Source organism: Diadema antillarum, unplaced genomic scaffold (assembly GCF_040938485.1).
Source record: "Diadema antillarum isolate AM-2024a unplaced genomic scaffold, OU_Dant_1.0 seq00000652_RagTag, whole genome shotgun sequence".
NCBI lineage: Eukaryota > Metazoa > Echinodermata > Echinoidea > Diadematoida > Diadematidae > Diadema > Diadema antillarum.
The window spans coordinates 193,972-217,990 of record NW_027271565.1 but is presented as its reverse complement, the minus strand read 5'-3'; positions in this window follow the sequence as shown (position 1 = coordinate 217,990).

Here is a 24,019-nt window from a genome sequence, read left to right as displayed (position 1 = left end):
AATCATCTTTGTTTTGTTTGTGTATGTATTTGAAGAGTTTGTTCGCAAAAACCGATAAGTCCATATTTGCCAAATAGAGATATTTGCGATGAAAGGTCAAGAAAAATAAAGAGAATAATAAGAAAATTTTTGCTTCTTTTGACCATAACTTCAAAAATGTACCTTTATATGTAGTGACCAATATATAATTCAAAAGGTATTATTTTGTACTTTATGACACAGACCGTACTTCAAAATCTTCAAAAATGGACTTATCTGTTTTTGCGAACAAACTCTTCATTTGTAACATATAAAGTCAACAAAATACTAATAATAGTAGTTTTTAAAAGCTTTCCGTAAAATATCGTACTAGAGGCGGAATGAGCCCGAATGCTGGCGGATTGAAAATTCTTTCTGCGTTCCTGGAATTTTGAGGTCTACAAAATCTGATAATATTTTGAGTGCGTTCCAAGCGTTCGGGCCAATTCTTTTTGGCTGGCCCGAATGTTTTGCTCATGCTTAAAACTTTCAACGTGCATTAGAAATTGAAAAATTTTAAATGGCATTTGCAGGAGTATTTTTACTGCACTCTGACTGTCTTCTAAATATTCATGTGTCATTCCAACAGCATTCGAAAAAGTTTGACCTTATTTGAGAGAAAACCGGCAAGGCATGCTGCTTCAAATCCTGCTAGAATACCTTAAATACTCCTCGAATGAGCCAGAATGCACCTCGAAGGTATCTCAATCGCTGCTGGAATCTATCTCGATGTTGAAAGAATTCAGATGGAATGCACATGGAATCTTTAGACTGCCACTTGTATGCACCTCGAATGTATGCAGAACATCCCTATGGCTTTCGAATATGAGCGTTATTCGGAACATTGCCGGAATCGCACACACAAGTGGCAACATCGATTGGCATTGAGTCGTCGCCAGGCCAACATCGTGTCATGCCAACCTGGAAAAAAGAACCGAGGTCACAGAATTAATGCCACCACTGACCGCCGCCATGGACAGGTCAAGCCTCTGAAGAACCATCTCCTATTTCTGACAATACCCGCAACCTCCAGATTTGAAGCTGAATCCACTGCCCTCCCACTGCTTCCCCAATGGATAAAGTAGCCGAGGTCCATCATCCATCAGCACAGTTGTCCTCAGACAGTGATGATGAACTTCCTCCAAGTGACGCTGCCAAGTCCCATAAGAAGCACGAGAGGGTACTGGTGACGGCTGAGGTATCCAAGGAGCAGGAGATAGGCTGGCTTCACGCAACCCTGAGCAACATTGCCTATACTCAACGAGAAGAACCCAAACTACATAAAGCAGGGTCTGAAGGCTGCTTGAGGATCTCTCGCTGCCTCTTTCCAGCCTTTGCATATCTGTTTCCTCCTGTAACATGCTACACATCTTTAAGCTGAGCAAGTTTTACCCAGGCTCGTGGCACCATTTCTATTCATCGTTCCATTGTCGAGGGCAGAATAACGGATTCCCATCAAGTAGTGAAGGCAGACACAACATTCCGTTATGTCCTCCACAATGGTGGGCTTAGCTTCATCATTCATGGTGGCGGGGAGGATTTCAGTCTCTGGACCAGGATTTCAAACGTATTCTCCAACACACATCGCCAGGAGATCAAGTAGTTGTAGATCCTCCCATTCTTGTAACCATGGTTTCATCGAGAAGATCGTTATTCAGAGGGCATCTTCTGCTAGGATGAAGTATGGCATATCATCAGGGGTAAAGCCCGGGAAATACTGTGTTTTCCGTCTTCCATTCCATTTCATCTTTTATCATAATATACTTTATTTCTTCATAAATCAAAGCATGCAATAAACAATCCCAGGTTTAACTACCTGCCCACAGGCAATTAAGTGCAAGGAAAGAAAGACAATGGACCCAGTCCGTTACAACACAGTTGACAAGGACACAAATGTATACATTCATTGTTTTACAAACAAATACAATACATTTAATCAGCTGTTTTAGGAAAAATATTTAGATATATTTCAATATACATTTCACCTTACATCAAAAAAAAAAAGACTCTAATAACTCATTCATTCATACAAAACTACCAAAATACAATACCAATAAATTTCATTAAATCCACTAACTATAATACATTGTATATTATTTCACATCCAATATTATAGAAAAAGAGAAAAAGAGAGAAATTTTCCGGAAGGGACAAAAAAAATACAACAAACAAAGAAAATCTACAATATCCTCAAGACATAAGTGGAGAATCAAAATGAACATGACCGGCCCGTAAATAATTACTGTGTATAAGTATATAATATGCTTATATTATGATAGAAACGTGCACTTATTACAGTTAATGTCATGACTATAAAACACTCATAAAATATAAACTCTACTTATATATCTCTTACAGTTGACTCCCACCACAATTATAGTCCCCGGGACCAGAATCCTTGTCTCGCTGTATCGAAAATTCACCTCGACCGAACAAAATAATGAACGAGCAAAAAAAAAAAAAAAAAACCCAACAACAAAAACAAAAAACACGCAACAACGATGACGACAACAACAACAAAACAACAACAAACATACAGAGAGGAGCACGCAACGGCCCTAATTTCTACTTAATTACAACCGAAACCTCGTCACAATCAGATTCATCATAAAAGGAGAGCACTGTACCCAAAATTTAAGCCATATCAATAAAAAAAATGTATATATAAATTTCCCCGGATCACTTTTGTCAGTCTTTTGTCAGTTTGGCATTCAATTCAGCTAAATTTATTGTGGAAGACATGTTCGGTATTTCAATTTATGATCTCTTTATTCAAATTTATTTCGGAACATTCAAATTACCTTAAACCTCATTCTAATTAAGACAACTCGTAAAACAAGCAGCAGTTCCTTATCCGTTCATTCAGTTTACAATGATATGGTCACGTGATCACGTATATGCTGCGCTCGTTCATTCGAATTCATTTTGGGGCATCCAATTTCACATCTTTTGCAGTCAATTTAGCACAAAATGTTTATACTCTGGTTCTTTCTTTATTTTTTTTACCGTGTACAGTAATTGTTTTTATGCATTACACTTCATATTTTCGTATTCGTTGTAGAAATTTTGTCAACATTTTTTTTTTCAATGTGCTCATTGAGTCTCCAAGTCCGAAGAATATAATGCATATGGCCACATGTACGATCTTCTTTTTGAGATATACTTTCGAATCTATTTTGTGCTGTCATGACTGCAAGAAGATGAAATTAATCTGTAGCATTGGTACATGAAGGCTTATGTGTATGAAAGAAGGGGGCTTCAGAACAACGAACTCGAGTTATGTCGAGTCAAAAAATAACACTTTTACTGCTTATTAGTGTGTGGATGAAACAAAACGTCACGAAGAAATGCACACGTTTAAATGTTCTCACCTTTAAAAAAAAAAGAAAAAACAACATGACGTTTATTTGAATGAAAGTGTTTGGAATTTGGCTGCCCATTCGCGAATTTGAATGACTCAAATACTCTTTTCGGCGAGTGGTGGCGAATTGGAATGAACAACGTATAGTACCAGCTAATTTGAATGCCCTTTTTACGAATTCGAAAGCCACATGTGCAAATTTCATTGTTCGAAATGCTAAATTGAACGCACACATTGCAATTTTCAAAGACAGACTGTACGATAACGAGTTGTTTTGCCAAATTGAATGAATCTTCTAACAAAAGTGCAAAATTGGCCAGGAAAACCTATATAAAAACAAACAAACAAACAAACATGCAGTTATAGGAACTCCCCAAATACAATGACTTTTTAAACAAAACACACTTAACTAATCATCTCTGACAATTTATCTCTGACAAAAAATAATTCCCCAGAATTTGAAAAACATGGATAATCTTGTCACCCTTCCAACAATACAAAATTCATACATTATTCATTATAAAACATAAGTATTCATTTCAAAATATACTAAAAGTATCAATATCACGGACCTATAATTATCAATCTATAATGCTAGCCAAAAAGCCATGTGAATAGTGAAGGCCTGGGTCCGCCGCACATGGGCCCACTTGTACTTTGTGTGTTGCGTATGCCTTTTGTGCGTTTATAATCATGTGTGTGTGAGATGAGTGTGCATGGTGTGTGTGTTTGTTTGTGTGTGTGTGTGTGTGATCATGGTTGTGTATATTATTCTGTGTGTGGGTATTTATGTGCGTGTATATAGAGCTACATGTAGTTAGAAATACGAACAGCTTTCAGTTGCAGGCTGGAAATATGCCGGTTTTGCCATGGAGGGTTCGTTGCGTGCATTGTAAATCACAAACAAGGTAAGAATGGCAATGTTCGATGTGTTCTTATCATTCTTAAACTCTTCGGGTGTCCCCTCACAAACTTACACAGTTTAGTGAGTTGACCTTTGTTTTCCTTAGTCAACAGTCCCCTTGATCCTACCTCTACACAAATTAGCTCAAATTAGTATCCTTGATTCTCAATGTCGCTCACCAGTTAGGCGTATTTTCAGTTTTTCTGTTGTGAGCGAAGTCAATGTTGATTCAAAGGGACAGTGAGCTCACGATATTGATTTGCTATATTTGGATTGCATCAGAATTAAATTCATATTATCAGTAAGTACTTCATTCATCACACGTTGATTCTCAATTGCGTTTATGACCCAAGATTAGCTTAAAATCATCTGCAAATGGCACACGGATATCCCGTGTTCCGTTCTTGTTGTAACCAAACTTATCTTCTAATGATTGAAGATAACTGAGAATAGGGTTAAATACCAGCAAGAATATAACTGGAGACAGGGGATCACATTGAAACACACCTCTGTGAAACTCAAACTCAGAGGACGACCACTTTGAACCTCCCCGTTAAGTCTCGAGTACAGGTTTTTGACATAGGTTCTGAGTTCAATAGGGAAGGAGTAGTATTCAAGAACACAATGAATGAGATATTGCTCTATTGACCCGAAAGCATCCTGGAGATGAAAAAGAAAAATGATATGAAGAGTTTTGTTCTTAGCCTTTGTCTGAGGAGTTTTCGTGGAGTACTTGGTTATTCTCAATACATCCGCTGACATCTCTCAATAAAACCTTCTGCATAGTAGGGTTGATAAGACCTTTTTGGATGGCAAATGTTTCGACCCTCTCCGCAAGTATTTGGTGGCGGAGCTTGCCAACGCACGACGTGAGAGCTAGACCAGTCAAGTGGAGGATCTGCGGTCCGCATATTATATAAGTTTCGTAAACAGCGTGCCATAAGGTGGTGCGAGCTAGCCAGCTTTCGCAGCATCCCATACATAATCTCATCATTACCTGGGGCCGACGTAGGTTGTTTTTCCTTTTCAGAATGCACAAAAATTTATGGTTTTGATTGGACTGAGGTCAAAAGATCTAGTGTCCGCATCAATGTATGGGAACCATTACAATTTTGATTTGTCGATGGGATTACCTGCAGAGTATATGTGTTTACATATTATCGGTCAGCAGTTTCTCTTGTGGAAGAGAGTTTAGTCGAGGGTTTCTCTAGGCATCCTGATGAGCATTCTTTTTTTGGCAAAATTCCAAAAATCTCTCACATACATCTTTCCTTACCGCATGGTTTTAGAATCTGTATTTTTTTCTTATTCCTCTCAATTGTCTTCAGATGGTTATGGGCCATGACTGCTTATTATTATTATGATTGTTATTATTACTACTATCATTATTAGCACTATTATTATTTGAAGGTAGTGATCTGTTCTGTTTGTTTTATATCTGTTTGTAGTTTTATTTAATCATTATTCATTATCGTATATATTTTCTGAGGGTCCAAAATCGTACAAGTTTTGTTTTTACAGGGACCTTCCATTACCGTTCCCATCATATTTGATTTGTACTGTGGATATGATATAAATGCTTAAAAAAAAAGAAACTAAATGCAATTGTGCTTTCTTCGTTCTATTACTTAATACTACGTGTATTTTGTTGATTTACGTGTTGCAATTATTAGAAATGTTTTGTTAATACATTATAAGCCTATATACTTTTCTCTTCGAGTTGATCTACAGTACGTATCAACAAAAGGAAGTATTTAGCGCTTAGATGATGAAAGAAAAAGATATTAAGATAATATGTGACCGTGCACCTCAAAACGAACATAAAGTCGCACACACTGATTTTGCGTAAGGACTGAAAATAAGTGAAATGGGTCAACCTAGCCGAACTTGACTTTTTCATATTTTCTGAAAAAGCGGGTCTTCTTTCACATTATGCTAAAATTTGGTATCATAAAACGGGCAGGAAAATGTGTTTTTTAGCAGTTTATCTCGAACATTTTTGGTAGAATAGTGTAATTAGATGTGTCTTTAGAATCCCTTTTTCATTCCTGAAAAACCTTGTCCACACTCTTCACTTTCAACTCTAATAACTTTTGAAAAAATAAGGCTACTGCTTTAAAAGTTGGCATTAATTATGGACAGAATGTATTAATGAGGCATGCTTAATTTCGGTTTAATCTGATAATCCCTTTTCATTGTTGTTACTCTGGTGGTGTACTCCCTGTTTTTTTGTCCCATTCATCGCACAGCCAGCACGGTTTGGTAAAGATTAAGCGCTTGAATAGACACTGTACTTCAGAGCCTATTTTCTCAGTTAACACTTTTCCTGAGTTTGTGCTTTCTTTCCAATATTTAGATAGGTTAGGAGAGTCCATTTGATTTGAATTATACATCATTTTAAAGCTTAAAGTCTGCTCTTTCAGGATATGTCTTAACTAAAAATTCATGTCTGGCGACTTTTGTTTGTTTTGAGGTGCAGGGTCCCATATAGAACTGCAGTCCTCATTGTAAATTCTGATGAGAACACATACATTTCATGAGTGTTGCCGCAGTGATGGGGGAACTAAGGATGTTAGAAATACTGTCAAGGTGCAAAACCACAGATGACAAAGTGTATCACGTGTATTTTTCATCGGGAACAGCTTATATTTAGATATTTTAACCAGTGGGATAAAGGATAAACAATTGGAAATAGTTTATGCATTTTATGGGAAAAAGATAATTATCCAACTTGAATCTTTATTTCCGAAACGCGCTTGGATGGAGGGGGGGGGGGGGGGGGCGTTATAATATACATCGGGCTACTTTGAATGGAACCTTCTTCACCGAAACGATCCGTAAAGTAGTGCTATAATGAATCTTTTGTTGAAGACCTTACAAAAATACAAGAACATTAACACGTATAAAAAATGCATAACTACCTTCTTAAAACTTTACTGATGTTTTCTACTAGCGTCGCTGTACTCAATGAATCGGGTATGTATAATTGGGGAAAATCATATTACTTAAATATTTACCCGCCATTCTGAATTGAATATCCTTAGAATTGAAGAAAAAAAACACGCACACACCGAATCTGAAGGCATCATCTTAATTAGTAGCTGTCCAATTACATTCGATATTTGTCAGGATTTTTCGATGGATCATGCCTACTACAAAATCGTAACAACCCACCAATGTGAAAATCTAATTAGTGCTAATCAAAGTTTGATAATAGCCATCACTTTGAATGATAATCAATGTATATTGGCTACAGAAAACTGTGTTAAGCGTTTAAAGCTGTGATTCTTATTCAGTCAAAGACTTCGTGTAATGTTTGTTTGGAATTTGTCCTTTAAAGAGAACGCAAACCCAAAGAGCAATATGGATTCAGTAAAAGCAGCAATATTAATAAAACACAGTGAAAGTTTGAGGAAAATCGGACAATCGATGCAAAAGTGATGAATTTTTAAAGTTTCGGTGTTGGAACCGCTGGATGAGTAGACTACTAGAGATTATGACGTATGAGTTTACAACAATAAAGAGAATTCCACAAAAATTCGTTTTTCATGAAAATTACAAATTCATGAACTTGATACTGACATAATTGTGTTAAGGGTAACAATCATTACCCCTGCTTTCTGAAAGCGGTTAGTCAAGTGCTTTTTCACAATGCCAAAACATGAATATTTGTTGAATTTTCTTTATATTTTCTTTAAATTGTTGTCCACTTATACGTCATAGCCTCTAGTAACGCCAAAACGCCAAAACTTTAAAAATTCATAACCTTTGCCTTGATTGTCCGATTTTCATCAAACTTTCACTGATGTGTTCTACTAATATTGCTGTTTTCACTCAGTCCACATTGCTCTTTGGGTTTGCGTTCCCTTTAAAGGCACGTCTTCCAGATGAAATCTCCGGTAATATCAAACCACTCAGGGATCAATTAACCACGAGGTAATTAGGCTCTTCAGACGGCGTTGACGGCATTTGACTTTTTGATTGGGCCAGGTTGGGATGTTTGAGATCTGTATACAGCGGTGGATTTGTAGCAGCAGAAGTTGCAGGATCTTGAGGGTGAGGTTGGACGAAGGCCGTATTGTCGATCCCTTTTGGAGGATTGGTGGAACAAGGTTCAGTGTAGGTGTGGTGTGGAGGGCAACGCTGCATTTCGGTCTGCGACATGTCTTGCTTGTTGCGGGAAAGTCGTAGGTATACTAAAACACAGATCAGCACGATGACCAACACAATAACTGTGATTGGCACGCCGACAGTTATCCCGAGGCTGATCGTCTGCCCCTTCTCTGAAGCAAATAAGAACCAACAATTTAGTTTTTCACATAGACACAAGAACATACTTCATAATAATAATCTAAATTCCCAACTTTTTGAACCTCGGGATACGGTCTCAGAACACAATTGTTCATAGAGCATTAATATCGATTTGCACTCTCCTTAACAACCATTGACGCTTTAAATTTCGATGTTTAAACATTTTTTTTTCTCAGTTTTTTTTCAAAATGTTATGTTTTCCATCGTAGACATTCGGAGGTTTTTAAGTCAAAAGACAAACGAAAGGGTTATAATCCATGGATTGCAGACGTTGCCAGTTTATGTCAAGGCAGGTGTATGAGAAGGGTAAAATGAAATTCAAATGAATACAACAATTAGATCTAGGAGAAAAGTGAGTAGCAAAGATGTACATACAGAAAAAAAAAGCTGATAAAGATAAAGGAATTAGCAGAATTATTTTCGATTTATCTTGAAATGCACGCCGCGTGTACGTCTACTTCGTTAAAATATTTTTTTTTCAATTCATTGTCTTCCCACAGAGTGCGGATGTGTGATTTTTTTTAATCTTTCTTTACCCAGAAGTCATTTACGGAACTTCGAAAGTCCAATATGTGATCGTGCATCATAAAACCAAGAGAAAATTGCAACCCTTGATTTTATGTGAGAGAAAAAAAGGTGAACGGGTCAACCAAGTCAATTTTGAGTTTTCCATATTCTCTCAATGAGATATTCTTCTTCATTGTTTTTTGATTTGGGATCATGAAATGAATGGGAAAGTAGGTTTGTAACCGTTTTTTCTACCCCTTTTTTTATTTTTGGTCGAGTAGTGTGGTCAGGTATCTCTTAGAGGCCCATTTTCATTTCTTGAAAATCCTTTACACACTCTTTACTTTCAAATCTATGAACTTTTGGAAGGAAAATGTTACTGCTTTGAAAGTTTGCATTGATTAAAGCATGCTCAATATCAGCTTATTCTAATTACCGCTTCATTGTATTTGCTACAGTGATTTACATCCTGTTTTTGCCCCATTTACTGCACAGCTACCACGTCTTGAAAAAGACCAAGCACTTGGATAGACCCTGCACTTCAGAACCTCTTTTCTCAGTTCAAACTTTTCTAAAGTATGTGCTCTCTTTCCAAGATTATGAGATGCCATTTGAATTGAGTTATACACCATTGTAAAGCTTAAAGACTGCTCTTACCGCATCGCACACCGGCATCGTCAAAGTGTTCACAGTTATGGTTGTACCACCCGTTAGAAGAACAGTTCGAAAGACTGGATTCCCAGCCATAACAACCGACGTTGTCAAGGAGAATTGATCCCGATCCTTCCCCATATGTTCCTCCACCAACAGCCTCCGCGTTGTTGGTAGGATACCCAAGTTGTCTGCAAACGACTTGCGCGTTGTTGTCATCCCAGCCGTCGTCGCACACCGTTCCCCAGGCTCCAGCATAATAAACCTCCACCCGACCCTCGTACATTGAGCTTCCTCCAACAAGGCGGATATTGACTATTGGTGAGGGAGTGCTAACGTCAAACACGTCTTTCGGAAGAAAAAGAAAAAGACCAAACAGGACACATTCATGTAATTCTCAAGTTCTGTCAGAGAACTGCACTTTTTTTTAATTAATGTAATGTCATAGGTCAAAGGCTAGGAGAGTAGATTTCTTTGTAGTCTCAGAAATAGAAAGAACAAGCCCATGTCCATATGCCTCTAATGTCTTCCTTTTGAAAATGGCTACGTCACCGGAGTTTTGATGGTAAAGATTTAGCATGATTCTTTCGATTCACGACACGATCGACGATGTCCGCATTCATTCAAAGGAATGACACAATGCATCCGATTGAAACCGCTTGCTTACCATTGCAGCTGGTCACAAGGTGGGAACCAAGAGGTGTCGGCATCTTTCGCCCGTTTTCGATAAGCGTCCTGATTACGAACAAAGTGTTCATAGAACCCGCCCTTTTTAGTTGATATTTATTTTCATTCTGCATTTATGTTTGTCTGCCTGTTTTTTGTTTTTTTTTATGTGGGGTTGGCTTGTAAATATGTTACCTACAATGTAATTCATTATGTTACTAATGTTATAGTCTGTACTTGCTGAGATTTATCATAATAGTGAAGTACGGGTGAAAGTTTCTCTTTCTTGCATTTGACAAACTTGTTTCGTAATGATCTCACAACTGCTTCTCGTCACACGCTATCATTATGACCTTCATTGCAAATGTTTGCTGAGGTCTCCGAGCACCTATCTTTGATTTTGTGGTATCACAACTTCACATTATAATGGATAGACCCTGCACTTCAGAACCTCTTTTCTCAGTTCAAACTTTTCTAAAGTATGTGCTCTCTTTCCAAGATTATGAGATGCCATTTGAATTGAGTTATACACCATTGTAAAGCTTAAAGACTGCTCTTACCGCATCGCACACCGGCATCGTCAAAGTGTTCACAGTTATGGTTGTACCACCCGTTGGAAGAACAGTTCGAAAGACTGGATTCCCAGCCATAGCAACCGACGTTGTCGAGGAGAATTGGTCCCGATCCTTCCCCATATGTTCCTCCACCAACAGCCTCCGCGTTGTTGGTAGGATATCCAAGTTGTCTGCAAACGACTTGTGCGTTGTTGTCATCCCAGCCATCGTCGCACACCGTGCCCCAGGCTCCAGCATAATAAACCTCCACCCGACCCTCGTACAACGAGTCTCCTCCAACAAGGCGGATGTTGACTATTGATGAGGGAGTGCTAACGTCAAGCATGTCTTTCGGAAGAAAAAGAAAAAGACCAAACGGGACACATGAATGTAATTCTCAGTTCTGACAGAGAACATTTACCACTCGCACTTTTTTATGTATGTAGTGTCCTAGGTAAAAGGCAAAGAGAGTAGACTTCTTGGTGGTCTCAGAAATTGAAAGGACACCCCTATGTCCATATGCCTGCAATGCGTTCCTTTTTAAATGGCTACTGTCACCGGAGTTTTGATGGTAAAGATTTAAGAATGACTCTTTCGTTTCACGACACGATCGATGATACGGCTGTGATAAATATCCGCATTCATTCAAAGGTATGACAAAATGCACCTGATCGACACAGTTTGCTGACGATTGCAGCTGGTCACAAGATGCAAACCAAGAGGACTGGTGTCGGCATCTTTCGTCCGTTTTCGATAAACGTCCTGATTACGAGCAAAGTATTCACAGAACCCCTTTTTAATTAATCTTTTTATTCTGCATTCTCGTTTGTCTGTTTGTTCGTTTGTTTGTTGTTATGGGGTTGGCTTGTAAACATGCTACAATGTATAATGTTACTTGCTGAGATTGATGATAATAACGAAGTGTGGGTGAAAGATTCTCTTTCTTGCATTTGACAAACTGGTCTCGTAATGATCTCACAATTGCTTCTCGTCCCACGCTATCATCATGACCTTTGCCGCAATATCTGCTGAGTTCGCCGATCACCTATCTTTGATTTTTTTGGTATCACAACTTCAGACTATAAAGTTCAGAGATAGTTTCTTAATCTGTCCAATGTTATTTCACCAAGACGAATGGGTATGACAGGTGACACAGTGAGACAAACAAGAGAACAGCCATTGGGAGACTGCAGCTCTATTGCAATCACCGTAAGCTGATGCTTCCAAAAATGAAACAATACAGAACAGTTCCATATTACGAAACATATTCTGAAATGCATTTGATTTCTCTCTCTCTCTCTCTCTCTCTCTCTCTCTCTTTGGGGGGAGACGTCCTTTTGATTGAATAAACTGTCTCGACTTCAATATCGGTGTTTTTAACGAGGTAACAATGTAAGGGTTTGTAAAGTAAAAAGTCGTAGGCTTACCACATCGCACTCCAGCATCTTCGTTGTGCTGACAGTCATTATTGTACCACCCTTTGGAATGGCAACCATCAAGACTCGACTCCCACCCAAAGCATTCAACTTCATCAAGGAGAATGGATCCCGAACCTTCCCCGAATGTTCCTCTACCAAGAGCCTCTGCGCTAGTGGTGGGATATCCAAGTTGTCTGCACACGACCTGTGCATCGTTGTCATCCCAGTTGTCGTCGCACACCGTGCCCCAGACTCCTCCGTAATAAACCTCCACCCGACCCTCGTACATCGAGCTTCCTCCAACAAGGCGGATGTTGACTATGGATGAGAGAGTGGTGACTTCTAACACATCTATTGGGGAGAGAATATAGCAAACAGAACAGACTGAGTGAAGCCACTGTCCGATCTGACGCAAAACTTTGTCATATATAAAGCAAAGCCACCATGATTAGCTACACAGTCTACTGACTTCTTTGCCATCGCTGAAGGTGAACGAACATTCCTATGCTTATGCGCTCAAGGTTGTAAATGGTAACGTGATAGGGATTTACACAAAAGAAAATGTCCTTCTCTTTACACCACGCATTAGATAATACAGCTTTAACAAAGACCCTGATTAAAAGCAAGATATTCAAGTCCTTGTTTATTATTCATTTTATCCCTGAATTCTCTGATCCACCGGTTTTTGTTTTTTTTTTTTAATTTCGGAGGGGGAGGGGGACGGGGAGGAGGAGACGGGTAGGCTTGTATTAAACATGTTTCCTCGTGACATGATACCAAACCGCTTCACGTCTTGTAGTATGACAGATGACCGTTACACGGCAAGTCTTCAAAGCTGCCGGACATTGCTTGTGTAGTGTCAAAATTTCGTAGTGTTCCCTTATAGCCGAGTGATGGCGAGTTAGCTCGAGATTTAACTCGCGTGACTCACTTGAAACTTGCTTCAAACTTTACTTGTTAAAGTGAAATTTCCACTGATAACCCGTTCCCACTGCCGATCAGATCAACTCGATCAAGCGAGATCAATCCAAATCACCTATTTTTACCAGAGCAATCCCGACCAAGTGCTCGATCGTCCTTCAACACGATCCCTTCCCAACCGCTATTCGATCTTTTACGATCCACACCCGACCATTCTCGACATCAGTATAATCTCTCCTCGACAACCACACAGATCTCTCCCCGAACATCCCGATCTACACACAACCACGATCACTACACGGTCAATACTCGAGTTCTACTAGACTTCTTAGACCAGCTCGACATGACACAATCTGTGTAAGATCTCGCATCGAACGGGTTGCCAGGTTCGTACAGGGTGATCGAGTGATAAAATAATTGGTTACAGTTATTGGCCCAAGAGAGTGCTATAAAACTCACTCTTAATTGCAGAAATATAAATTAATGAAAGAAATGAGTATCTTTAGTAGTTGATAGAAGAACGCTTCCTATTTTGAAACAACAATCATCAATTCTCTTGCAGGCGTTTCGACACTATAGCCATTTTTTCCTGAAAACTTGTGATTTGCATTTTTGATACATTTGCCACCCAAGCCATTCTTGACTGAGTGACAACTTTGACAACTTTGCAAGATTAAACTTCCGACAGAAATTGCCGCGCTGGTCTATAAAACGATGACAAAGACTGATCACTACTGTTTGTGAGCCAGCAAAAAAGTACAAAAATGCATTCAGTTGTATTCTTTCATTTTATCCGTTTATAGTAGCTATTTTTGACGCATTTTAGACTCTTTATCAGTTTCTAAGGCTTCAATATCGCTCAATCAAGTGGGATATCAGTGCCCAAAGTTACAGATTTTGTAAATCACAAATTTTCAGGGAAATAGCCATGAGATCAAAGCGCCTGCACGAAAATTGATTATCATTGTGTCAAATAAAATTTGAGGTGTTCTTTCTATTAAATACTGTAACGATTTCATTCAGTCGCTCATATCTTTTTATTAAAATAAGAGACAGTTTTGTAGAACTCTGTCTGGGACACCAGGTGAAATATAATAGGTTAGTTCATATGCATTCAATATTTGCAATGGATATATAAGAAGAATAGCAAATCTAAGTTTGATGTCTCATTTAAAAAGAAGTTACACCTCTACGCTTTGTAAGTGCATTACATAGGTGGGCTGAAATTAATTTGGTCTAAAATGAAACACAAATGCCCATAAATGCACCATTATATGGAGTTGAAAAAATTGACTGTTCTACAGCTCTAATGAGTCGTGTTATTTTTTCATTATTGTTCTCATTATTAAAGAATGAAAAAGTGAATGAAAAATATGTGACCGTTCATCACAAAACAAACAAAAAGTCGCACCTATTAATTTTACGTGAGGACTCAAAAAAAGGTCAAGTGGGTCAACCGAGTTAATCTTCAGTTTTTCATATTTTCTTAAAGAGCTATTCTTCTTCTACACTGTTCTTTAGTTTTTAGACCATAACATGAATGGGAAAGTGTGTTTTAGCAGTTTTTCTACAACCCTTTTTTGAGGGAAGAGAAGAATAATCAGGTATGTCTTAGAAGCACCTTTTCATTTCTTAAAATCCTTTTAGAACTTTTCACTTTTTGTTTGTTTTTTATTTATTTCAATACGGTTTTAAAAAAAAACCACTATCAGCCTCAGGGCTGTTTTTCGGTGAGTCCGTATAAATCAATATACATGGTATAAACAACAAAATAAAATAAAAAACAAAAGATAGCATTCACAAACACGACAAGAAACATATTGACAAAACGAAAACACAATAACAAAGTTTGATTAGGGTAAAAAAAATCATATAGTTACAAAAAACAACACGAAAAACAAAACAAAACACAATGTCATATTATCATTTGGGTGGGCAGAGACGAGGGGAAAAAGTAATCTAGACAAAAACTAGAAATGTCGCTATGGCGACTGGTATGCCTCCGCCATAATGCATGATTCTCCTAGGTCTAGATAGTACATGTGGACAATGTGTGATTACATTTTCACAAAATTGGCAAATTTATTAAAATGACAAGTTTGTCACAAATGTGTTGAATGTTCACCTTCCCTGACCTAGGTTTAATTGGATGAATAGGAGAGCATGTATTTGGGGATTTAAGGACATTAACTTGACTTTGACCCATTCATACACATCGATGCATTGAGTATTTTTCAAGGTATGGAGAAAAAGTGCAATTTCTGTATTGAATAGTAAATTGTTACCATTTTCATCTGGCCTTTGATCCTAAAATTCATAAGATAATCACTGTCAGGCAGAACATGCATACATATGTAGTAAATATCAAGATAACTTGAGCCACTTTCGAGACATGGAGGAAAAAGTTAGTTCAGCACTTTCACTTGATCTTTGACCTTTTGACCTTTGAGGCAAAAAAAAAAAGAAAAAAAATTTCCAGAGAATTTCTACTAGGTTACACATGCATACACCAAGTGTAAAAAAAATAATCCTGCTGGCATTGCATTTAAATGAGGGAAATAGTAGAATTTTTAAGTGTTACACTTGACCTTTGACCCCTGACCTTTGACCCTATGAATCCTACATTCTCTAGATAATCACTGCCAGTCAGTATATATGTATATGCTATGTTCCATGAAGATACCTTGAACAATTTCCAAGGTACGGAGAAAAAAAATGAAGTTTTAATATTTTCACTTGACCTTTTGACCTTTAACCTTTGACCTCATGACCCAAACTTTCACCAGAGAATCTTAATTGGGTAATACATGTACACACTAAGTTTCAAGAAAATATATTCAGGCATTTCATAGATATGATGGAAATAGTGAAATTTTATGTATATGACCTTGACCTTTTGACCTTTGACCTTGATCATGTGCACCCAAAAGTTGATAGGCACAACTTTACCCCCCAATACACATACATGCCAAGTTTCATTAGGATACCTCAACAGGTTTTGATAGTTACCTTGTCCACAAAATTCATTACGGACGGACGGAAGGACGGACGGACGGACAGACGGAAGGACGGACGGACGGACGGACGGACGGACGGACGGACAACCCGAAAACATAATGCCTCCGGCACCACTTCGTGGCGGAGGCATAAAAAAGAATGATACAAATCTAAAAAATTAATGATACGATTAATGTTTGACACAAATATATTTAACTGGGTTTCACATCTGAGATTAATCGGGAGGCTGTTATAGACTTTTGACGCTACATACAATGCGCTGTTTCTCTTGAAATTTGTGTTTGGCTTTGGGAGGGAAACTTTTGATACGTTATTTCTCAGTTGGTAATGTGACAATTTTGTTGTTAATTTAACAGAAATCTCCCTAGGAACAAGTTTGTGTAGTAGTTTGAAAACCAATATGGCCAGATCTTTTTCTAACTTCACATTCAGACAGTCTATATGTAATGTTTCATACAGTAGCTTTCGACTATACATACCATTTACTTGTAGGATTATTCCCAGTGCCCTATTCTGAACGACCTGGAGTTTCCGTATGGCGGTAGAATTTGAATGCATCCAAATCTTATTACAGTAGTCAAAATGGGGTTGTATCATGCTTTTGCACAATCAGACTTTCAAGTCTAATAGCTTGTGAAGGGATAAAGCTACTGCTCTGAAAGTTGGCATTCATCATGAAAATAACGTGTTGATATAAATGCTCTATTTCAGCTTGATGTGATAATCCTTTCATTGTTGTTACTCTGGTGGTTTACATTCTGTGTTTTGTCCCTTTCACCACATATCTAGCACAACTTGGTAAGGATTAATCGTTTGAATAAACCATGTATACTTTCAAGTTCAAGTTCAAGTTTGTATAACATTTATTTTCCATCTTTTTTTCATGTAGGAAATCACATGCATGAAATTATTGTACAGGAAGGCAGAACCTCAAAAAAGCAAAGCTTGTGGTGAGCTGCCTTACAAAAATACATTACATCACAAACACAAGCACATCAAAAACAAACAAACAAACAACGAAAACATGATAATAGTTCCCATGACAACACTGAAATGAAATATTCCTCAGAGGGAGTAGTACAGAGAGGCAACAATGAGTATGAAAATGCATTGTAGTGACAAGCTACAGGCTATGGCAAATGTACCTGGGTACAGCAAACCTCGCACGAGCCGAAACTCTAGAGCTTTAGAGCCTCTTTTCTCAGTTCCCACTTTTCCAGGGCGTGTGCTTTCTTTCCAGTATTTAAATAGGTTAGGGGAGTCCATTTCAGTTGAGTTATACATCATTTTAAAGCTTACAGTCTGTTCTTTCAGAACCTGTCCCTAAATAAAAATCCATGTTTTGCGACTTTTTGTTAGTTTTGTGGTGCAGGGTAAGATTGTATTCATTGATAAAGTATAAGCCCAAGAGTGTGTGAAAGAAAATACATGTATCTCACAAATTCATTTCTTAATTCATGAAGTGTGCTGATATGTGGAACAGAGTACAGTATTATGAAAATAAAACAACATAACATTTAATAATGGTAAAAACAATAATAACAATCGTGTTATCAAGGTGGACTTCAAGCAATGTACAAAGTACAACTCTCAATAACCAAAACCTTATTCAGCGAAGCAAAAGTATAACATCTACGTAAATGAAAGTAAAATAAGTAACAAAACATTTATGAGTCTACGTTACAACTACTGTTTTAACACGTCAGCGTAAGAAATACATTTTATATCAACGTAACCAACTTCAACTTTAAAAAAAAAACTCAAGCTAGCAAAAGAATTCAAGAAACATTTCTCAATTTAAAAGTAAAGTAAATAATCTATAAAATTTCCTAACAGTCATATTGCCAGAATACCGATTTTTTTTTCTCAGTCCACGCAATATGCGATATTGTTCTTTCTAGTTTCAATATTTCAGAAATGTTTTTCACATCGGCAGAAACCTAAAAAAAAAATTCTTTTGATAACACAATAGTCTGAGAGCTGGCTGCTGGTCAATTTACCCCATCAAGCCCAAAAGGTTTGACCCCTCAGAGTTGCTGGGGCCACCCTCCTCATTAAAAAAATGCCCGTCAGCCTGGTCCCTGAGGGCGGGTTCGGCCCCCAGGGACCCCCCGAAAAGGCCCTCCGGCGGGTGTAATTTACCCCATGGAGCCCATGGACCAAACTTTGCCTATATGAATGTCCTATGGGTGTACATAATCAAAATATAAAAACTGACAAAATATCTGGTCGGGAAAGGGGTTGCCAGACCGCTTGTTTGCAGGCATAAAACCTTGTTTTTGGTCAAGGGTTATTGCCTGCAAACTACCCGTTATACCCTGGGACCCAGGGTAGTTTGCATGCATAAATTGACCACACACACACCCCCCCCCCACACACACACACACATACACACGCACACACACACACACACGCACACACACACATACACACACAATTATGTTTACACATGACTCTATAGGTAGCCTAATGTACAACTGTATATACCATAACACTAAACATGTTACAATTAATAGGTTTCTCATTAATGCAGCCATAATACCTTGCACATAATAAATGTCAAACTTATAAGATGTTCATACCTTTTGAATGTTTTACATGGATACTATCAATACACCTTTAAGGAACACTGAAGAAATTTGAAATTTGTGTGAAGTTGTATTAGGTTTTATTGGCCACACAGCCTACTCTTTCTGTATGATGTATTCACCTTAAATGAGACTCAAATAGAGCTTTTCAGAAAATGCTGAAAAACCTTTGTTGTGAGTAAACTTCAGTTTAAGACCAACCAAAACAGCGCTAAAGGCCAGTTGTATAACACATTTAAGTAAACATTTTCATCAACCGTGCATTAAACATAACTCTAATAAAGTTTATGTCAACAAGTGGGATGTAGCTTAGATTACTTCTTCTTCTCCTGCTTGATATCCTCTTTTAGATACAAATAACAAGTCTCAATCCTAATATAAGATTCCTTTGAAAACCTCAAACTAATAACTTTTTGTGTTTTTGGCTGATAAAAACCACCCTTTGATGTATAAAATAGGCAAGGATTACAGCATCCATGCCAACATTTCCTTTATTTGACTCTAATAAATTCCAAATCAGAATAAACTGCATAACATAAGGAAGGAGCTTAATGGTTTTGGAAATGATATTGATCAATTTTCATACTCAGTAGTGCATGTCACCTCATAGTTTTGGACAAATATCTGCATATCTATAATACTAATGAACATGTAATTATGGTGTTCTATATACATGTATTTCTTCCTTGGAACCTCAAATAACAAGCTTCATGACAATAGAATGCTAACTTTCTGTAATGGAAATAAACAGGCCAAGAGCATTTACTTTGATCTTGTGTTCTCTTCATCTCTTCAGCGCTTTTTTTTTTTTGTGGTCATCTTCTTATTTCTGGAGATATATTTTATTTATAATAGTTCCCAGCCCCACACAAATGGTGTCACATACTGCAAACACTGCCAATGACCGTGACCAGTACACACCAAGTTGAAACATAATAACTCTCTTTTTATATAGCATATAGGCTGAAAGTATTAACTTGGTCTTGTGGTCTCTTTATATCAGCAGTTTTGTCAACTCCTTATTTCTGGAGATACACTGTACTTCATCTTCAGTTCCCCAGCCCCACACAAACAAAACTCAACCTACGGTGTCACACACTGCAAAGAGCGCATCATAGTATATGATTGCCGTTAACCCGGGACATATACACACAACGTGAAACATAAAATTACCAGCTAAATGAAATGTTAGCTTAATTTCTTTTCTTTAACAATAGCATGCACGTTGAGAGCAGTTACATGTTGTGTTCTCTTTTATATTAGAATTTTTGTCAACTCCTCATTGAGATACTTTGTCTACCCCCCTCCCCCCCCCCCCAAAAAAAAATAATAATACTTCCGTGGTGTCACATACCATCTACAGTTACAATGCAGGTCCTAGTTCATATTTATGATTTAGTTGCCATTCAAAACCATGGCAATTACACATCAAACCATGCATCACACTCTATGGAAGACTAAAGCTTACACAAATTACGTATAATGTAGGCCTATGATAAGCATTGCACATGTTTCAGTTGCAGTCTTATGATTCCTGAACTGACCAGTATTTGGCATGAATTTATTTCATATAATATAAAACATAATTTCACATTTTAGTCTATCATACAGTATAATGCATGATTTGAGAAATTGAAGTCTACTCACAACAAAGGGTTTATTTCAGCATTTTCCAAATATGTATATATATATATATATATATATATATATTTGTCTTATATGGTGGATACATAATAAAGGGTAAGCAGGTTGTGTGGCCAGTAAAACAGAATACAATTTCACACAAATTTCAAAATCTCTTCAGTGTTCCTGCTTGAAGGTTCACTGATAGTATCGATGTAAAACATTCAAAAGTTATGAACATAATAATTATAGGTATGTGCAAGGCATCATGGCTGAATGGAGAAACCACTGGTCATGTTTTGTGTTACGCCTTACGGTATTCTTAGTATACATAGAGTCATGTGTGAATGTGTGTGTGTGTGTGTGTGTGTGTGTGTGTGTGTGTGCGTGTGTGTGTGGGTGTGTGTGTGGGTGTGGGTGTGTGTGTGGTCAATTTGTGCATGCAAACTACCCTGGGTCCCAGGGTATAACGGGTAGTTTGCAGGCACAAACCCTTGTTGGGCGTAAAGAAGTCTGCGCCAAGACTACTACATGCACTAACTGGCACTGTCCGTCAGCCTGTTGGGAGACGCTACAGTACAGGGCCTATGGGACAGTGTAGTCTTGGCGCAGACTCCTTGACCAAAAACAAGGTTTTATGCCTGCAAACAAGCGGTCTGGCAACCCCTTTCCCGACCAGATATTTTGTCAGTTTTTATATTTTGATTATGTACACCCATAGGACATTCATATAGGCCAAGTTTGGTCCTTGGGCTCCATGGGGTAAATTACACCCGCCGGAGGGCCTTTTCGGGGGGTCCCTGGGGGCCGAACCCGCCCTCAGGGACCAGGCTGACGGGCATTTTTTTAATGAGGAGGGTGGCCCCAGCAACTCTCAGGGGTCAAACCTTATGGGCTTGATGGGGTAAATTGACCAGCAGCCAGCTCTCAGACTACAAGGTTACAAAAGAGGTGATTCATAGTTAATGCGAAAGTTATAGCATGCGACAGTTACAGCTCACTTTTCTTTAAAGATGGCCCTTCCCTTTTGCATTCCTTCCCAAATAGCACAGAACATGATATATTCCACCAGAATGACAAGACTATTGTAAATTTATAAAATTTCTGTGATATTTGAAGGTTGTTAGCCGTTAAAATTCAAATAATGCACCAAACGCTCACCGTAACGTATTCTGTGCACTAGGCACAGCTACATACATTAATCCTCCTGTGGTTGTATACTTCGAACAACAGATATGCATTGTCAGAAAAGAAGAATCACGGCGCTAGTGTACTTTCGCACCTGTTTGTCAAACGACCTCCAAACAACCACAAACTCACCCTGGTTTTTCAGTAACCTAAAATAATAATAATAATAATAGTCAGTTCTTAGAAACGCATAATACCATAAGATAGTCTCTATGCGTGTACAAAATAATGAAACAAAATGTATCACATATTTCTCTATTCGAACATGTAATCAACAATTATCAAAAAGGTGAGTTTTTAACACAGATTTGAATTTATCAAAATCTGTAATGCATCTAACACTGAGAGGGAGATTATTCCATAATGAGGGTGCCATTTTTCCAAAAGACCTATCACCATATGTCTTAGATTTGACACTTATTTCAGAGAGGAGATTTTTTGATTTTGAGCGCAGATTACGACCAGGATGATATGGCTTGATGAGTTCACTGAGATATGCAGGGGCATTTCCATGAAAACATTTGAATACAAGGGTCAAAATCTTAAACCTGATACGAGCTCTTATGGGCAACCAATGAAGACTACGAAGAATGGAAGTTATATGATCAAATTTCCTTTTGCGTGTTACAAGCCTTGCGGCTGAATTTTGTATCCGTTGGAGTCCTTTCAGGTGAGAGTCTGGAACTCCAATGAGCAAACCATTATTATTATCCAAATGACTAAAAATAAACGCATGAACCAGTTTTTCTGTAGTTGCTTTATCGAGAACGTGTCTCAATTTTCCAATCCTGTGTAGACCTATGGCTGCAGATTTGCATATTATGTTATTGATGTGAGTTTTCATACTAAGATCATCTTGGATAATGACACCAAGGTCACGTGCCTTAGAAATTGGCAGCACAGGAGTATCGCAAACATTAACGGACAAAGTTGTTGAGGACTTGTTACGAGATCTTACATGCACAACTTCAGTTTTCTCAAGATTCAATTTCAAACCATTTTGCAAAGACCAATCTTGAATTTTACCTAAGCATGATTCAATCTGACCAACTGCTACATCAGAATTAGTGCTTTTTTGGCAATGAAAGATAAATCTGAGTATCATCAGCATATGTAATTTTACTTATGCCACACTTGTCAATTACATCCTCTAAGGGAGCTGTGTACATTATGAAACACAGTGGTCCCAAGACAGAACCCTGAGGAACCCCTTGTTTGAAATACTTCCATCTGAGTCTCCAAAGTCCACTTTTAGCGTTTACAAGTGTTGTTGTTGTTGTTGTTGTTCATTTCCCTCTGTGAAGATGGCTGGATAGCCCATATTCAGCTACACTAAGCTGGTCTTCCATGGGGTCCAGTTGGATGTGGGGTGGGACCACTTCACCGGGTTAGACACCCTGCTCTTTGCGATGAATGAATGAAGCGAGATCTTTTACGTGCATGAGCTGTGACTCTCTCACACAAGGGACCTCCATTTTATGTCCTATCCGAGGGAAAATCGTTGGAAAATCGTTGGAAAATCGCTGGAATTACTGCTCGGTGCACACGCACAATTACGAATTGGTCTGAATGTAGCGACACAGCGGCTTTTCTATGGTGTCGTTGAAAGGCTAAAATTTGTTCTTTTTTTCCTTGTAATCGGCCAAGTTTTCCGTTAGCGGTTGTGGCAAAGTCTTCCGTTAGCGGTTGTAGATTCATGGTCGTGTATGCTGCCACTTATATCATTCTCTTTCTTTTCTTCTTTTATTTTCAGGTAGAATCTATTCCCCCGTCCTAGAAATGTTATTTTCTTTTCAAAGACACCATAGAAGAACTTGCCGTGGTCACTGTGAGATAGCTACATTCAGATCAATCGCAGTGCTCGCTGCTGTGCTGCCGTGTGTTTTGTACATCGTGCTGTGCTGTCTGCTCCTGTGCAACGCAGTTATCGCTGAGCGAGTATAGCTGCGATCGAGATTATTCCGAGAAGTAGATAAATGACAAAATGGTGAAAATTCCATTTCTACTGGACTTGAATCTCGCTCAGAAGCAAGTATTTAGGTTACTGAAAAACTAAGGTGAGTTTGTGCATGTTTGGAGGTCATTTGACAAACAGGTGCGAGAGTACACTAGCGCAGCTTCTCTTACTTTGTTATCAGTGGCAAATAACAACACACCACTTACATGAACTACATGTACAACCAAGTGCATCACACAAGTCTGTAAAACTAGACTAGTACTTAGATTTACAATTTTTGCGAAGTTCGCAAAAATTATTCAAATCTTAACGGTCAATTTAACTATTACAAATA